The 14,483-nt window shown below is 35.5% G+C and overlaps 1 long non-coding RNA gene across 1 annotated transcript; it reads right to left on the reverse strand.

Moving 5' to 3' along the window:
* Nucleotides 1-1,213: 1,213 nt before the first annotated feature.
* On the reverse strand, nt 1,214-6,557 carry LOC147398275 (uncharacterized). The gene is made up of 2 exons (XR_015179804.1): nt 5,387-6,557; nt 1,214-1,379 (listed from the first exon to the last, which is right to left on the reverse strand). It is a non-coding gene; the product is annotated as an uncharacterized LOC147398275 (long non-coding RNA).
* Nucleotides 6,558-14,483: the final 7,926 nt, after the last annotated feature.

The following is a 14,483-nucleotide window of genomic DNA, read 5'->3' on the forward strand; positions in this document are numbered from 1 at the left end:
TAGTGACAACAGTGTACTCATCTACATCCTATTCTAGGACTTTACACATCAGAATTTCATTGGATCGCATATTGGCATGACTAAATTTAATGTATTAGACACGGATAAATCTATGCCTTTGTTAGACAGTTCATAATCAAGACTACGATTTAAAAGGCCAAAGTATCTAAATACTCCATAGTCTGTTAAGCAATCTAATGCAAGCTCTACTTTTGGATGTAAGGTATCAGAATAATCTACAGTTAGAAATAAGGTGGAACATAAGGGCAGTATGCGGCCAATGGAATAGCTACACATGGCACATATGCAGCAGGTGGCAATAAAGATCATACAACTAGTTATTCCTGTAACCATTTTATGGATCATGTATTGGGTGAGTCTATTCTACACTTAAGGGATCTCCTATGTGCACCTTCAAATGGTCGGTCTTTTTGATGAGAGACCTCCAATGATGAGTCTCACAGCCACAAGTGCACCTATTTATGGCGATGTTGTTGGTAGACTGCGATCAACAATCCACTAGACATATACCAAGCTACATGAAACAAATGTTGTGCTAAGGAAGCACTTTACGTTACTGTTTTCTAGGTGAATATTTTATACAATCAGAGACCATTAGACGATACCTAGTTATGTCCATCCCATGAGAATTGAATTAATCTTAACATAGTAAAACCATTATATAAACAGGGTTAGCCACGTGAATTATCTATGATTTCTCAGTCTAGAGAACTTTGAGACCTTGCAGTAATATCAACATTCTATTCTTAAATATGTACGTAACAAAACTTCGAGATATAATACTTTGATGAGAGATATTGAATACCACTATGGATGATACTTATATCTGTTTCGATGACATGAAGACCATACATATTATGAAAAATTATGAGTAACAGAGCAAATTATAGGCCTCATATTGAACAAATAGAAGTCATGTACAAATTTCATTACTAATATGAAATATCCCTTTGTAGTGGTGTAATTCTCATTTATTAGAGTTTCCATGATTTTTAAGTTTTATGATATAAATCAAGATTAAATCCTATGGTTTAAATCAACCAATATACTTCATTGTTTGGTGTTGCCACCAAGTAATTTTGTTTTTAGGGAGATCAGTAACTCAAGATGCAAAAGAACTTTTACATTGAGACTCATCAAACTACCCTTGCAACTTAGATGGTTAGGCATTTTGATTACTTGTTCTAACCAAAACGCATTATATAGATACCTCTTCAGACGTGACATGTAAAGCGAATCCATTGAGAAGATGGGTGTAGCTGTAAAGTTTGGTGTAGGAGCCTGTTTGGAGGAGAGACTCTAGGAACTTGTCATGCACATTAATTATGCTTTCCTTGTACACCATAGCATTTTCATCACTCCTACAAAGTAACCATTTGTTTAACACAATTACCAAACCAAACAAAGTAAAGCAAAACTAAGAAAAACGACATTAGCTCATAATTATCAAACCAAACAAAGTAAAACAAATCTAAGAACAACTACATTACCATCACTAGTAAACTATTGTACAGTACACCTTCCAAAGTCTCCTATTTGGTGCAACTTTGCTTTCAACCAAAGTGCTTCTATGAAATCATTTCTCTTGATGATATTTTTAGGAAGTGCTTGAGGCCTAGAAGAATTTCTAGAAGCACTGTAGTGTTTTTGGTGAAATCAACTAAAAAGTAGTTTTTGGATGTGTATGAGTATAGATAAGTAAAGAGAGAATCCTAGTAACAGTCTAGGGGCTTTTCTTCACTAAGTAAAAGATGGATACATTTTCATCAAAAAAGGTAGTAATTTTCATTTGGTTTCTAGCTTATGAAGAGATTTAGGGTCTGTTCTTTACAGAAGCCAGCTTCAGCTCCAAAAGCTGGCTTCTGAAATAAGTAGAAGCCTAGAGCCTGAAAAGCCACATTCAACAGAAGCTTGTTTGTTACAGAAGCACAGAAGCCAGAAAAGTTTGTTCGTTTGACAGCTTTTTATTACTGGATTCTGGTAAAATGACCAGAATACCCTTAATGTTGATAATGCACCTAGAATGCACAAAAAATGATCAGAATACCTTAATAAATATATAATTACACTATATATATAATAAATTTATATTAAAAAAATTAAAAAATAATTATTTTCAATTTAAATAAATTTATAAATTTTATAATTCTATCGAAATTTTGACAACATCTCCTCTTAAAAATAGACATATGAAATTTTTCTGATAAAAAAAAAATACCTGCATAATATACAATCTAACATCCATGCAACATCTCATACACATTAACATTCAAAAAAACACATGCCAAGTATACAAGTTCTTTCCAATGGGTGTTAATGACCGATGTCTATTTTAAATGCATTCCTCAATGATTCTTGCATTGCAATTATTTTGGTTCCACTACTCTATGATTTAAATACAATGGAATTCTTCATTAAGTATTATATAATACACACGTACATGAATTCATATATATCAAACTAAGATGTAGAAGGATTGTGAGAGGTTGACAACTAGTGTAAAAAAAATTATGTCATTAAAACTTAAAAGGTAGCCAAATAAAATCATATATATACTCTGTCACAGTAAGACAACAAAACGTAGCTTATGGAAGCTGAAAAATAATTTTGGCTAAAATGAAGAAGAATGCAACTTGATACGCGACCAAATGTCGAATTTTCGTGTCTAAAAGACCAACATAAAACATGAGGCCACACTTGCAACTACCAGTCCCAACAACCCCATAGATTGATATTTTAATGGATTTTGTGATGGGATAGCCAAGACAATTGCCTTGAAGACGCTTGATGAGCAAGAGTAAAAGCACCTAGGCTAAACAATGAGTAGAATTGAGAAAAAAACTAGATCACATGTGACCTATTACTCTAATCTCTTCTACATAGTAGCATTTCTTTTTTATGATGTAGATCATATTGATGATGAAATTATCACGGGTAATTTATATATTACTCTCTAATCCCAATTGTTAAACTTAAATGAGAGAAATCACAGAGTTCACAGCTTTAAATTTTCTTAAGAAATTGGGAACCAGAATTTTCCAAATACACAAATTAGTTCTTAGAGGTTGATGGAAAGATATTGGTTACTAGTGTATTCTCTCCAGTATAGATTTCACTCCTAAGACCCTACCAATACTTGATAGTCAGCAAAGATTGGTATATTCACAAAAAATTCCACAAAGTTCAACAAACAATCCTAGGACAAAATTAGCTAACATCTGAAACCAAAATAATACGAACAATGTACAAGAAGAAGAAGAAGAAAAAATTGTTAGAGAACTCAAGGAACACTTCCAGGCTGTGAAGTATAAAGTAGAAGCAAAATGTACATTTAAGAAGGCCTGAACTAGCAGTCGATGAGCAAGACATTGGAAGAATGTAGGCACACCGCTGAACCAAGTTAAATCTATGTGTTTTTTTTTTCTTTCATTTTCATAATTTAGGCGATATATGGGTTCTTCTCTCCTCTGTCTGGAGAAAATAGCTCCCCATTTAATAAAAAATGATAAAATTTATAAGCTGAAACAGAAGAATGTCTTTCTCTAAATTAAGCTAAAATTTGTACCTCATGAGAGCAGATCCAAATAAACAACTACTTGATTTACAGTAAAATCAGTAATAAAAGAGACAAACAAAAAATTGATACCTTGATTAGTTGTTAATGGCGGAGAGCAAGGGACGTGGCGAGCTGCGACAGTGGATCACTTGATCGAGAGGGAAGGGATCTCTGCGACAGAGGAAAAGATGGGAGAGGAGAGCTACGACAGTGGGTCGCTTGAGTGAGACACTTGGAGACGAAGATGAGAAACGTAAAACGTTTCTCGATTTTCTTAAAACGTAAGGGAAAGATGAGAGAGGGGATAAGGAACTCGACTGTAGATCGTTTGGGAAAGGAAATTGCAGGAGATGAAGATGAGAGAGGTGAGAAGGGTCGCGACAGTCGATCGTTCCGATTCCTCTTTCGATTTTAGGTTATATTTGGGTTGGAAATTCAGTTAAAGATGGGGGGTATTTAAGTAATTATACTAGAACCGTTTTTCGGTAACTGGCTTCGCGCAAGAGCCTTACGAAGAAGCGGGCTTGGGCCACCTCTAAAAAAAAGTCATTTTTTTGCTTTAATTAAAAGCTGTTGAAGCAAAAAAGCCCAAACGAACGTTGCTATTCCGACTTTTTGGACTTAAAAGTTAAAAAAGCTGAAAAAGCTGGCTTCAAAAGCCCAAACGAACGTTGCTATTCCGACTTTTTGGACTTAAAAGTTAAAAAAGCTGAAAAAGCTGGCTTCAAAAGCCCAAACGAACGTTGCTATTCCGACTTTTTGGACTTAAAAGTTAAAAAAGCTGAAAAAGCTGGCTTCAAAAGCCCAAACGAACGTTGCTATTCCGACTTTTTGGACTTAAAAGTTAAAAAAGCTGAAAAAGCTGGCTTCAAAAGCCCAAACGAACGTTGCTATTCCGACTTTTTGGACTTAAAAGTTAAAAAAGCTGAAAAAGCTGGCTTCAAAAGCCCAAACGAACGTTGCTATTCCGACTTTTTGGACTTAAAAGTTAAAAAAGCTGAAAAAGCTGGCTTCAAAAGCCCAAACGAACGTTGCTATTCCGACTTTTTGGACTTAAAAGTTAAAAAAGCTGAAAAAGCTGGCTTCAAAAGCCCAAACGAACGTTGCTATTCCGACTTTTTGGACTTAAAAGTTAAAAAAGCTGAAAAAGCTGGCTTCAAAAGCCCAAACGAACGTTGCTATTCCGACTTTTTGGACTTAAAAGTTAAAAAAGCTGAAAAAGCTGGCTTCAAAAGCCCAAACGAACGTTGCTATTCCGACTTTTTGGACTTAAAAGTTAAAAAAGCTGAAAAAGCTGGCTTCAAAAGCCCAAACGAACGTTGCTATTCCGACTTTTTGGACTTAAAAGTTAAAAAAGCTGAAAAAGCTGGCTTCAAAAGCCCAAACGAACGTTGCTATTCCGACTTTTTGGACTTAAAAGTTAAAAAAGCTGAAAAAGCTGGCTTCAAAAGCCCAAACGAACGTTGCTATTCCGACTTTTTGGACTTAAAAGTTAAAAAAGCTGAAAAAGCTGGCTTCAAAAGCCCAAACGAACGTTGCTATTCCGACTTTTTGGACTTAAAAGTTAAAAAAGCTGAAAAAGCTGGCTTCAAAAGCCCAAACGAACGTTGCTATTCCGACTTTTTGGACTTAAAAGTTAAAAAAGCTGAAAAAGCTGGCTTCAAAAGCCCAAACGAACATGGCCTTAGAAGTCAAGTACCCACCAAACATGTTTTTGACTTTAGAAAACGCTTTTAACAAAAGTTAAAAACCACTATCAACCTCTTGCTAAATTCTAAACTCTACTTATAAAGACAATGAGGACCAAACCTCAGACTGGCATGTTTGGCTTTGCCATCCCAAATCCAATTGAAACACACAATTCCCAAATCCGAACCCATCCCAGCAATGTTCCCCATATTGTCACCCACATTATCTGCAATAACCTGAAATATAATATAAAAAGCAAAATACTAAGGAATCGGAAAAATAAAGTTTAATTACAGACAACTGTAACATCAGATTCCAAAACCGCAATTATTGCAAGTAAGACTACCAACAAAAACCAGCGATTGAAGGGGGGAAAAGTCCTGTTCATTTGGGTACTTGAATGACTCATGATAAAGAGAACCTCCAGGAAATCCTGTCACATTCAGCACCTCTAGCAGAACCTCAGATTTTATTTTAAGGTATTGTGTATGTCAAATATATTTTCATTTCAACTATATTTATGATTATTTTAGTATAACTCCTTCACATGATATGTGTATCCACATATATGGATGGATGAATTGCAACCCTTTTAAAACACATAATATCATGCAAAAACAACACGATAACTAAAGTCACTGGATTGTGATAAATTCTACAGATTTTAGAGTTCTAATAGTATCAAGGACAATATAAAAACTAGGTATAAGTAACAAAGCTCGTCGTAAAAAGCCCAATCCAAGGAATACAGTGAATTCAAAAGTCAAATTTGCCTACAAGAATTGGTTGATCAATAAGAAAGGAAGTCATAGCCCAAGCATGTCATGGACTCAATGCCTCTACTCATTAACAATCACATAGGGGCTGTGGCGTGTGCACAAGTTTATCAGATACGTACTGTCAACTCACTTGCTACCTATCGCACGTGCGACTTTCATGACAAAGTATTCGATTTATTTGCTCATTCACTGTTACAAAATCTCTTAAAGTATCTTTACTATGGATTCTATACAGAATTGGATTGATAACAGCTTTCATACACGTGGCAGATGACGTAAGCAAAATGATTATTTGCCACATGTCAAAAGAAAATGAAGATTCTGTCTAATACAAATGATTATAAAAAATGACACGTCACCAAAAATATGGCACAAAACAAGATCTTAACAAGTTGGGAAACCTGAGGTGACAGACTAGAGACTACCTTTCTGCCTAATATTTATTCCCCCTACCCAAAAAAAAAAAAAAGTAATTTTCTAACCTTAAATGTTTGTCAAGTAATTTAGACTAACCGCTGAAAAGACTAACTAATTAACATCACAAGTAGACTCCCTTGAAAAAGTTTACCATAATAAAGTATACCAATATATTTTAAAGTATAAACTAATAATAATAAATATTTTTCTTAATTTTTATAAAAATGTGATACAAATCATAAATATTCATTCAAAGGAATGGTAAAATCTAACCAACAATCAAATATAAGAAAATTGTGGATGTAAGACTTTATTCTCTCAATACTTGACATTTCATCGAATAAGAATATGAGGTTTTTCTTTGAGTTTTTATATTCGAAAATCTATAGAGATTTTGTGTGGATTTTCTTCTTTTTGATTTTCGATGTTGTTTGTTTGGGAATGATGTTTTTCTTGTAGAGAAGAACTTGTAATTCTGAAGAGGTTGCTTTGGTTTTAATAGTATCAAGGACAATATAATCTGATTATCAGTGTTGTTGATAATAATTGTTCTTCAACCAGATATGATCATGACAACATGAGTAAATTTAACAATTTCTACAGCAAATGTTGAGAAAAAATTAAACAAAAGCAATCGAAGTGTTTAAAAAAATCCTATAAACAAGAAAAAATTGATGAACGATGAATAAGGAGAAGAAATATGAGAGAATACTTATTGGAACTGAACCAATCAAATGGCTATCTCAATTTGAGCTTTGAAAATAGTTGGCTGAGAAGAGAAGATCAAGGATTTGAGCTCAGTTCTTCGATTTGAGCTTCAGTTCTTGGAAGGCGCAGATGACAACGAAATCGAGAGGATTTGATCTTCAATTCTTCGATTTGAGCTTAAGTCGAAGAAGACGACCAATAATTTTCTGAATCAATCAATCGAAATAGCTGAGAGAGAGAGATCCAAGACAGAGAGATGGGAGATCGAGAGAGACTTACAGAGAGCGGAGAGATCGAGAGATTGAGAGACTTACAGATCGAGAGAGTTACAGAGATCGAGACAAAGAGAGGGAGAGGAGAGACTTACAGATCGAAAATTTGTGGAGAAAAAACCGAATGAGAGAAGGAGAGTTCGTTAAGACAATGGGCCATTAAAACGAGGGAAAAAAATTCGGTGGGCTAAGCTTGTTGAATTTTTTTATGGGCCTGAACGTGGGCTGTGGATCGACAAAATATAAACTAAGGATTTGGACCCGAATTTAGCGCTACATTAATGCCGAAAATTTACTGTTTTGACACAGTGTATGGTCCATTATAGATATCCTATTTTTGCGCCTGCTTGATTCAACAACTCGTCACTCGATTGTTGTGGATCCCTAATGATGAACGCATGATACATGCAAAGAGTTGAAAGCTTGTAAGAGACCCTCTCTCATTTTCTTTTCCAGTCCTTCCTCATTTTATCTCTTTTCGAAATGTGCAACTTAGAAATTTTGCATACTTAGGATCAACTCACATTTATACTTGACTTAATAAGCATATATGCTTAAGAGCATCACACATTTTGATGACTTAAAGACCTTACAACATTAGGAGAATGAGAACTTGAGACTTAGAAAGAATTACATTGTGATCAAGTGAAACTGTTAATTAAAATTCAGAATAAGAGGACCCCACACCTCTGAAATGTCTTGAAAGTGCCATTGTTGTGCTCGGAATGTGATTTTGAGTCTAACAAGATTAAAATCAATGAAAACAAAATTTTTTATAAAGAATTGCAAAAATGACTAAAATGCCCATCGACGTTAGATTTTCACTTAGAAACCTTGATTCAAAGGAAAACGCGATTGAAAATAAACTTTTGACAATATTCACAAACATCAAGAAAACTTAGAGATCCCATGCTTAGGAAGACCGAAAATTTTTACTTAAAATGACAAATTTTTTCACGCTAAAAACCTACTCTATTCAATTTAAAATTTTTAAAAAGAAATAATTGAAAATTAGGTTTTGGACCCTTGTCGATCGAAATTTAGATTTTTCCTTATTGCACCTTAATTTGCCATTGAAATGATGAATCAAATAAATGGTGGGATGCCAATAGTATTTCTTTGAATTAGACAGCAAGACTTATTTATCTGCAAATCATTAATTAACCAATAAATTTAAATTAAATTAAATTAAATTGAAATCAATACGAAATTCATCCTATCATCAAATCAAATTAAATCAATCATATATCGACCAATTCAATATCATGAATTAAATTCATCCAATTAATTTTTAAAATTAAAAAAAAAAATTATTAGTCAATTAATCTTAAAATACCCCAATCTATTCGACTTAAAACATTTGGAGACCAATCAATAGATAAAATTCGACCAATCAAAACTAAAGAGGGGATAAGTGCAATGACGCAAGATGCATGGGATAGCTGCCCATGTATTTCTAATAAGAGACGCATCTCCCAGAGAGTCCACGAGGACTCAATCTCATCTCATTTGATTCTGCCAGCCACCGAGAGAGAGAGAGAGAGTTTGATTCGAACACTCTCTCCAATCTCTATCAAAGACAACCTTCATTCACGTTTAAAGGATGAGGAGGAAGAAAAAATAAAAAATAAAACACAGAGGAGAAGAGAGAATCCGACAGAGAAAAAGAAAAAGGTAAAAAGGAGAAAAGAAAAGGATCGAATAATTCACGTTCGTCAGACCGAACCCATCTCCAGCACCTTCTTTTCCACCCAACCTCCATCTTATTCTTCTTGCTTCAGCCCCTTAGAGTACCTTCTTCTCCACGATTTTGCAATCATTAAAACAACTCTCCACCTCATTTTTTACTGCCCATTAACCTCACCTTTACCTTCGGTGTTGCAGCACCTTAACGTTCAATCTCCACCACATGCACCAGCAATTCACTTTCGATCATACCTCACAACGCCCTCCTCAGTCTCGGCCACCCCTCCCTTGATCCCTCTCCATCTCACTCCTCATCACAGACCAAGAACACCCCCTGTCATCCACGTTTAATAGCCCCAAACACTCCCTAGCTCACGGTTTTAATACTCCAACGGCACATCTTCAGCTCCCCTTTAATCTCCCTCACGTTCTCTTCTTAGATTCACGGCCTTCTTGCTTACGGTTTCAGCCTCCCCATTCACATCAAGCACCCTCTTGGATCCTCTCTTTATATCTCACACTCATAGCCCCCCATTCCATGACTTCTTCATCACGTTTTTCAGCCCACTGAACTTAACACAATCACCTTCTTTTCCTCTTATCTCTTCTGTGCTCCATAACAGCAACCCACCAAATAGTCCTGTCATCCATGGTCTTACACCTGTAACTTAGCCTTGGTTTTCATGCCTAAGCCACCATTCGGCAATTCTTGAAAGGATCCACGACGATTGGACCAAGGTGAGTTTCTTTTTATCTTTTTTATTTTTTATTTCTTATCGAGTTACCTTGATTCAAAATATAAAAATAAAAAGATTTAAATGCAATCAAGTCAACTCGATTCATTAAAATTTTCAAAAATAAGAAAAAAAATGTTATTTCAAAAACTTGGTGAGTCAACTCGCCATTGTCTCCATTCAAAATTTCAAAATATCATTTTTCAAAAATTAGGATAATTCAATTTTTATCAAAACCGAAGGATGCCGAGTAGACTCATCGACTGCAACAATCTTTTCTCAAATCCATTGGATTACGTGTTCCGAACTACATTTGGTCTCATCCCAAAGGATATTTTGGGTACGTAGGCAACTTGGGAAATCATTCCGGCCCAACCACAACAAAATCTACTTTTTCATTAATTTATCCACTAATTTCTTTTTTATATTTATTATTTACTTGCGACTCGGTAGGTATTTTTTTAGTTTAATTTGAATTTCTCAATTTAACTTTAACCTTTGACTTTGACTTTGACTGTAAACCTCTAGTTGACCATAGGTTTGACTAGGTAATCTTAGCCTTGACTTTAGTCTCCCTAGTTGACCTTATGTTTTACTTTGACCTAGATTTTGATTTTGATTTTGACTTTAGTCTCCTCCCATTGATCATAGGATAGTCTTGGATTGTAGTAGAGACCGATTGTCTCAATTGAATGAGTACATGCCTAACACCTTTTGAAATTTGTAAACTAACCCCTTACCCATTGTCTTTATCGTAAACTGATTTGAATTCCTTTCGGGATCATCTTATGGTTCCTAAACCTAAACTAGGTAGTGACTCCAAAACATTAGGATAATATTCACATCATGAATTTTTCCCGAGAGTGCTTTCAGTGGTTACTCCACTACGGAATTAGGGTCAAACTTTACTCGATTTAAGACCTTCTCGATTCATTGAATTTTCTTTGGGTTAACCTAGTTGACCCAAGAGGACTGTAGTTTAGACTTGCATTTCTTTTTTGGCTATTTTTTTTCTATCTTTCTTTATCTTTTGTGATGATTTTTGGTGTCATATTTATGACTCGCGAAAAAGCCCCGGGCACACCCCATCCCTTTGCACACACTCACGTGCATGCATACTTGATGATTGCATCATTTTTTGTCTCTCGATAACCTCATAATCATGATATAGCCAACCTGGTCCCTTGGGACATGGGCAAACCATGCGAATGCTACAACTTTAGTCTAGTACCTTTGGGTATATTAAACTAGAACAACACGTATTGTCTAACAAGGTAAAATTGGAAGCTATATCGATATTTCAGGCTGAAGTGACCTCAACTCTATCTTAACCTATCCTCAATCATGTAGTGAGCTTAGGTAACTAAATTTAGGTGTGGCCCTATTCAGATACAACCCGTATCGACTATTGGTATTCTTGAGTTGTAAATCTTCAATTTGACCAACATGTAAGTAGGCGGACCGATCCACATCGTTCAATTCAAACCTGTAATATCGGTTCGACCAAATAGAATTGGTGAAAATATTAGTTAAGACAAACTTGTTAGCCCAATTGGCAAAAGGAACAAACCGATCTATGTTAAACCCGTTGGACCAAGTGGTTATGGCTTCATAAGTTCAGACCATTCACAAAGAACTCAGTCTTATGATTTAATCAATAGATTTGATTAAGGGTTCAACCCAATCAGGTTAGATCCTGACCAATTTTTATTACTCTTGTGGTCATTATAAGTGCATTTGGACTCAATCATTGCCACTAGACTTGGGCTAGTTCATCTTAAATCCTTAATCATGTGCTTAAAAGTCAGTTTTTCTGAATCAACGATTAATTTGAGTTCATTTTGACTAAGTCATAATTGCTCTTAAACATTCTAAATCATTCGTTGTGCCACTTTAGGCCTATCAAAAAAGTTGTCTTGTCAGAATATTGGTGTCAATTCCAAGGAACTTATCAATTCCTTGTAGAGGAACACTTACCATGAACAAAGCAATACTCTGTCACATTTTGGACACTTTTCATGTACAAATCACTACATCTATTGAGGCACAAATTGATGGCCTGAAAGATTAAAAGAAGAAAGATAAAATTGAAAAGCCTCAAGATGTATTTGACATCGATAAAGACCAAGAAGTAAATCAAGCACTCATCAACCTTATCTTAACTCACGAGTAACTCATGTTGAAATTATACTGAAGAATATCAAAGATCCAGATGATCTCGTCCTTAGATTTAGGGCAATGATGTTATTTCCTATTGTCTGTCTACTAGAAAAATTTACCATGTCAGATATGGATAAATTTTATGGGATTGGATGCCCTAGGACTCATGTAAAAGAAAAGTCAACATCATACAAGCTCAATGATTAAATGAGGAATAGGTAACTCAACTTTTTAAAAGAACTCTCATAGGACATGCCTTGTGTTGGCTCATGTTACTGGACTTATCTTGTGTGACAAGTTGGCACAAATTAATAAAAGAGTTTATCGATCGATATTCATTCAACACAACATTGAACTCACAAGACAGGATCTGGAAATTACCAAGTATAAGCCTGTGAGACCTTTATTGAATTCATCTTCCAATGAAGAACTAAAGGTGCTTAGTTGTGGGACTGACCTCAAGAAAAAAAAAAAGTCAAGATCATCACTGGGAATCTCACTTCCACTTATGCCAAGTATTTGATTTTTCAGTATCTTCTTACTTTTCAATCTCTTCTCGAAGCTGGAAGTCAAGTAGAAGATGGGCTCTCTTTAGAAATTTTTAGCAATTCGATAGAATTTAAATCCAAAAGTTTCAGGCCCAATACAAATGCATTACAATTAGTAAATACATCGATAGCACCATTTCTCCAAGCTACTCAACCTAGGCCGTAGAGGTAATTTGTTAACCTTGGGATGTGTTTCAATATTATATATCAAAAGATATTGAAAAAATGTCTCCTCATACTTTTACAGTGTAGGCCTTTGCCTAGTCCCCTTCCTCAAAATTATAGGGGCGACCTATTCTGTGAATTCCATCAAATGCCTGGTCACCACACTAACAAGTGCATAGCTTTGTGTCGTGATATTCAAAATCTAAATGATCAGAAAATAATCACTATGATCGCCCCTATCACACCTAATGTTATAATCAATCTTTTGCCTACCTATCAAAATCAGCCTCCACCTATTTTGAATCAAATTTCCTCAGTTGAACTAAAACCAATTAGGTCATTTTCCTTCATTCGCCCGATTGATCCTAACGGTTTATCTTCATTTCATCCAAATGAGTCAATGGCAGAGATACTGTTGGAAGACAAAAAGTTTGTCGAAGCAATACATCATTTAGTTTCTGACAGATTCTAATTAGAGTATGAAGTAGGGATCCATCATGAAGACATCCAAAAAGGCATAGATCTCGATCTCATGGTTCATCTATTTGAGAATTTCTCCTAACTTTGAAATGAATCATCCTTAAGTCGTTCCTAGATTTGATTTAGTTAGTCTTGTCAATCCTGTTAGTTTTTATTCCTTAAGTCGCTTTAGTTTGTATTCAATTAGCCATGTTAGTCATGTAGTTTTTATTCAGTAGTCGTATAAGTCATTTGGTTATTTAGCTCTAATTGTGTTAGTCAATATTTGTTATCAAATTTTTTTCTCAATTCTAATGAAATAAAAGAGTCTTTTAATTATTATGTGTGCAATAATGAGTTGAGCACAAAATCTAACATAAAGAAGATCCCTGAGCTCAATGACCGATTTGGTCATATCCTTGTTCCCAAAAGAGCATGATAAAATAATATAATTACTTGAGAAATTTGATAATGAAAATATTTCCGCATGGTCCTATGATGATATGGCAGGCATTGCATTGACTAACATCAAACCATGTGTTAGTACCATGTTTTGTCAATTACAAGGATAGTCGTGTGATGTCATGATGTAACTTCTAGAAACATTGTTGTACGCTCATAACTCAACGACAAATCCAAAATATATCAAAACCAATCAAGGTCAAGGGACATCATCTCCCGTGGAGCATCATAACAGGTATATCTCAAGGGGATCAGAAGCTGTCGGCAGGAGTAAAGGATCCACTGCCAGCCACCGACCGAATATTTCGAGATATCTTCTATCGGTGGCAGAAGCTCTAATCTGTCGGTCCCACCGATATAATATTCATCGGTCCCACCGATGAAGATCTTGACGGTTCCACCGTTAGCCACCGACAAATTAACATGGGATACCTTCTATCGGTGGCAGAAGAACAATCATGCCGGTCCCACCGACATTTTAGGCATCGGTTCCACCGAATAACACTTTATCGGTCCCACCGTCATCCACCGCTAGAACTAATGAAGGAGTTTTCATTCGGTGGCAGAAACATACTCTTGGCGGTTCCACCGTAAAAGTACTCATCGGTCCCACCGATGAAGCTTGGAGGTTCCACCGTCAGTACTGCCGAAAACGCAAAACGGTAAGATTTTCGACCGTTATGATTGGTCAGTGCCACCGTTGGAATTTAGGTGCCACCGACAGAAAGCCGTTAAGAGCTCTTCCTATAAAAGAAAAGCACTCGGCCTCTTCTTGAGTTGATCAACAACTTCGAAGTTCAGCCCAAGCCAATAAGCATACTTTAAAA

Source organism: Akebia trifoliata, chromosome 7 (genome assembly GCF_017979445.1).
Source record: "Akebia trifoliata isolate Shusen 1 chromosome 7, ASM1797944v1, whole genome shotgun sequence".
In the NCBI taxonomy this organism is placed as follows: domain Eukaryota; kingdom Viridiplantae; phylum Streptophyta; class Magnoliopsida; order Ranunculales; family Lardizabalaceae; genus Akebia; species Akebia trifoliata.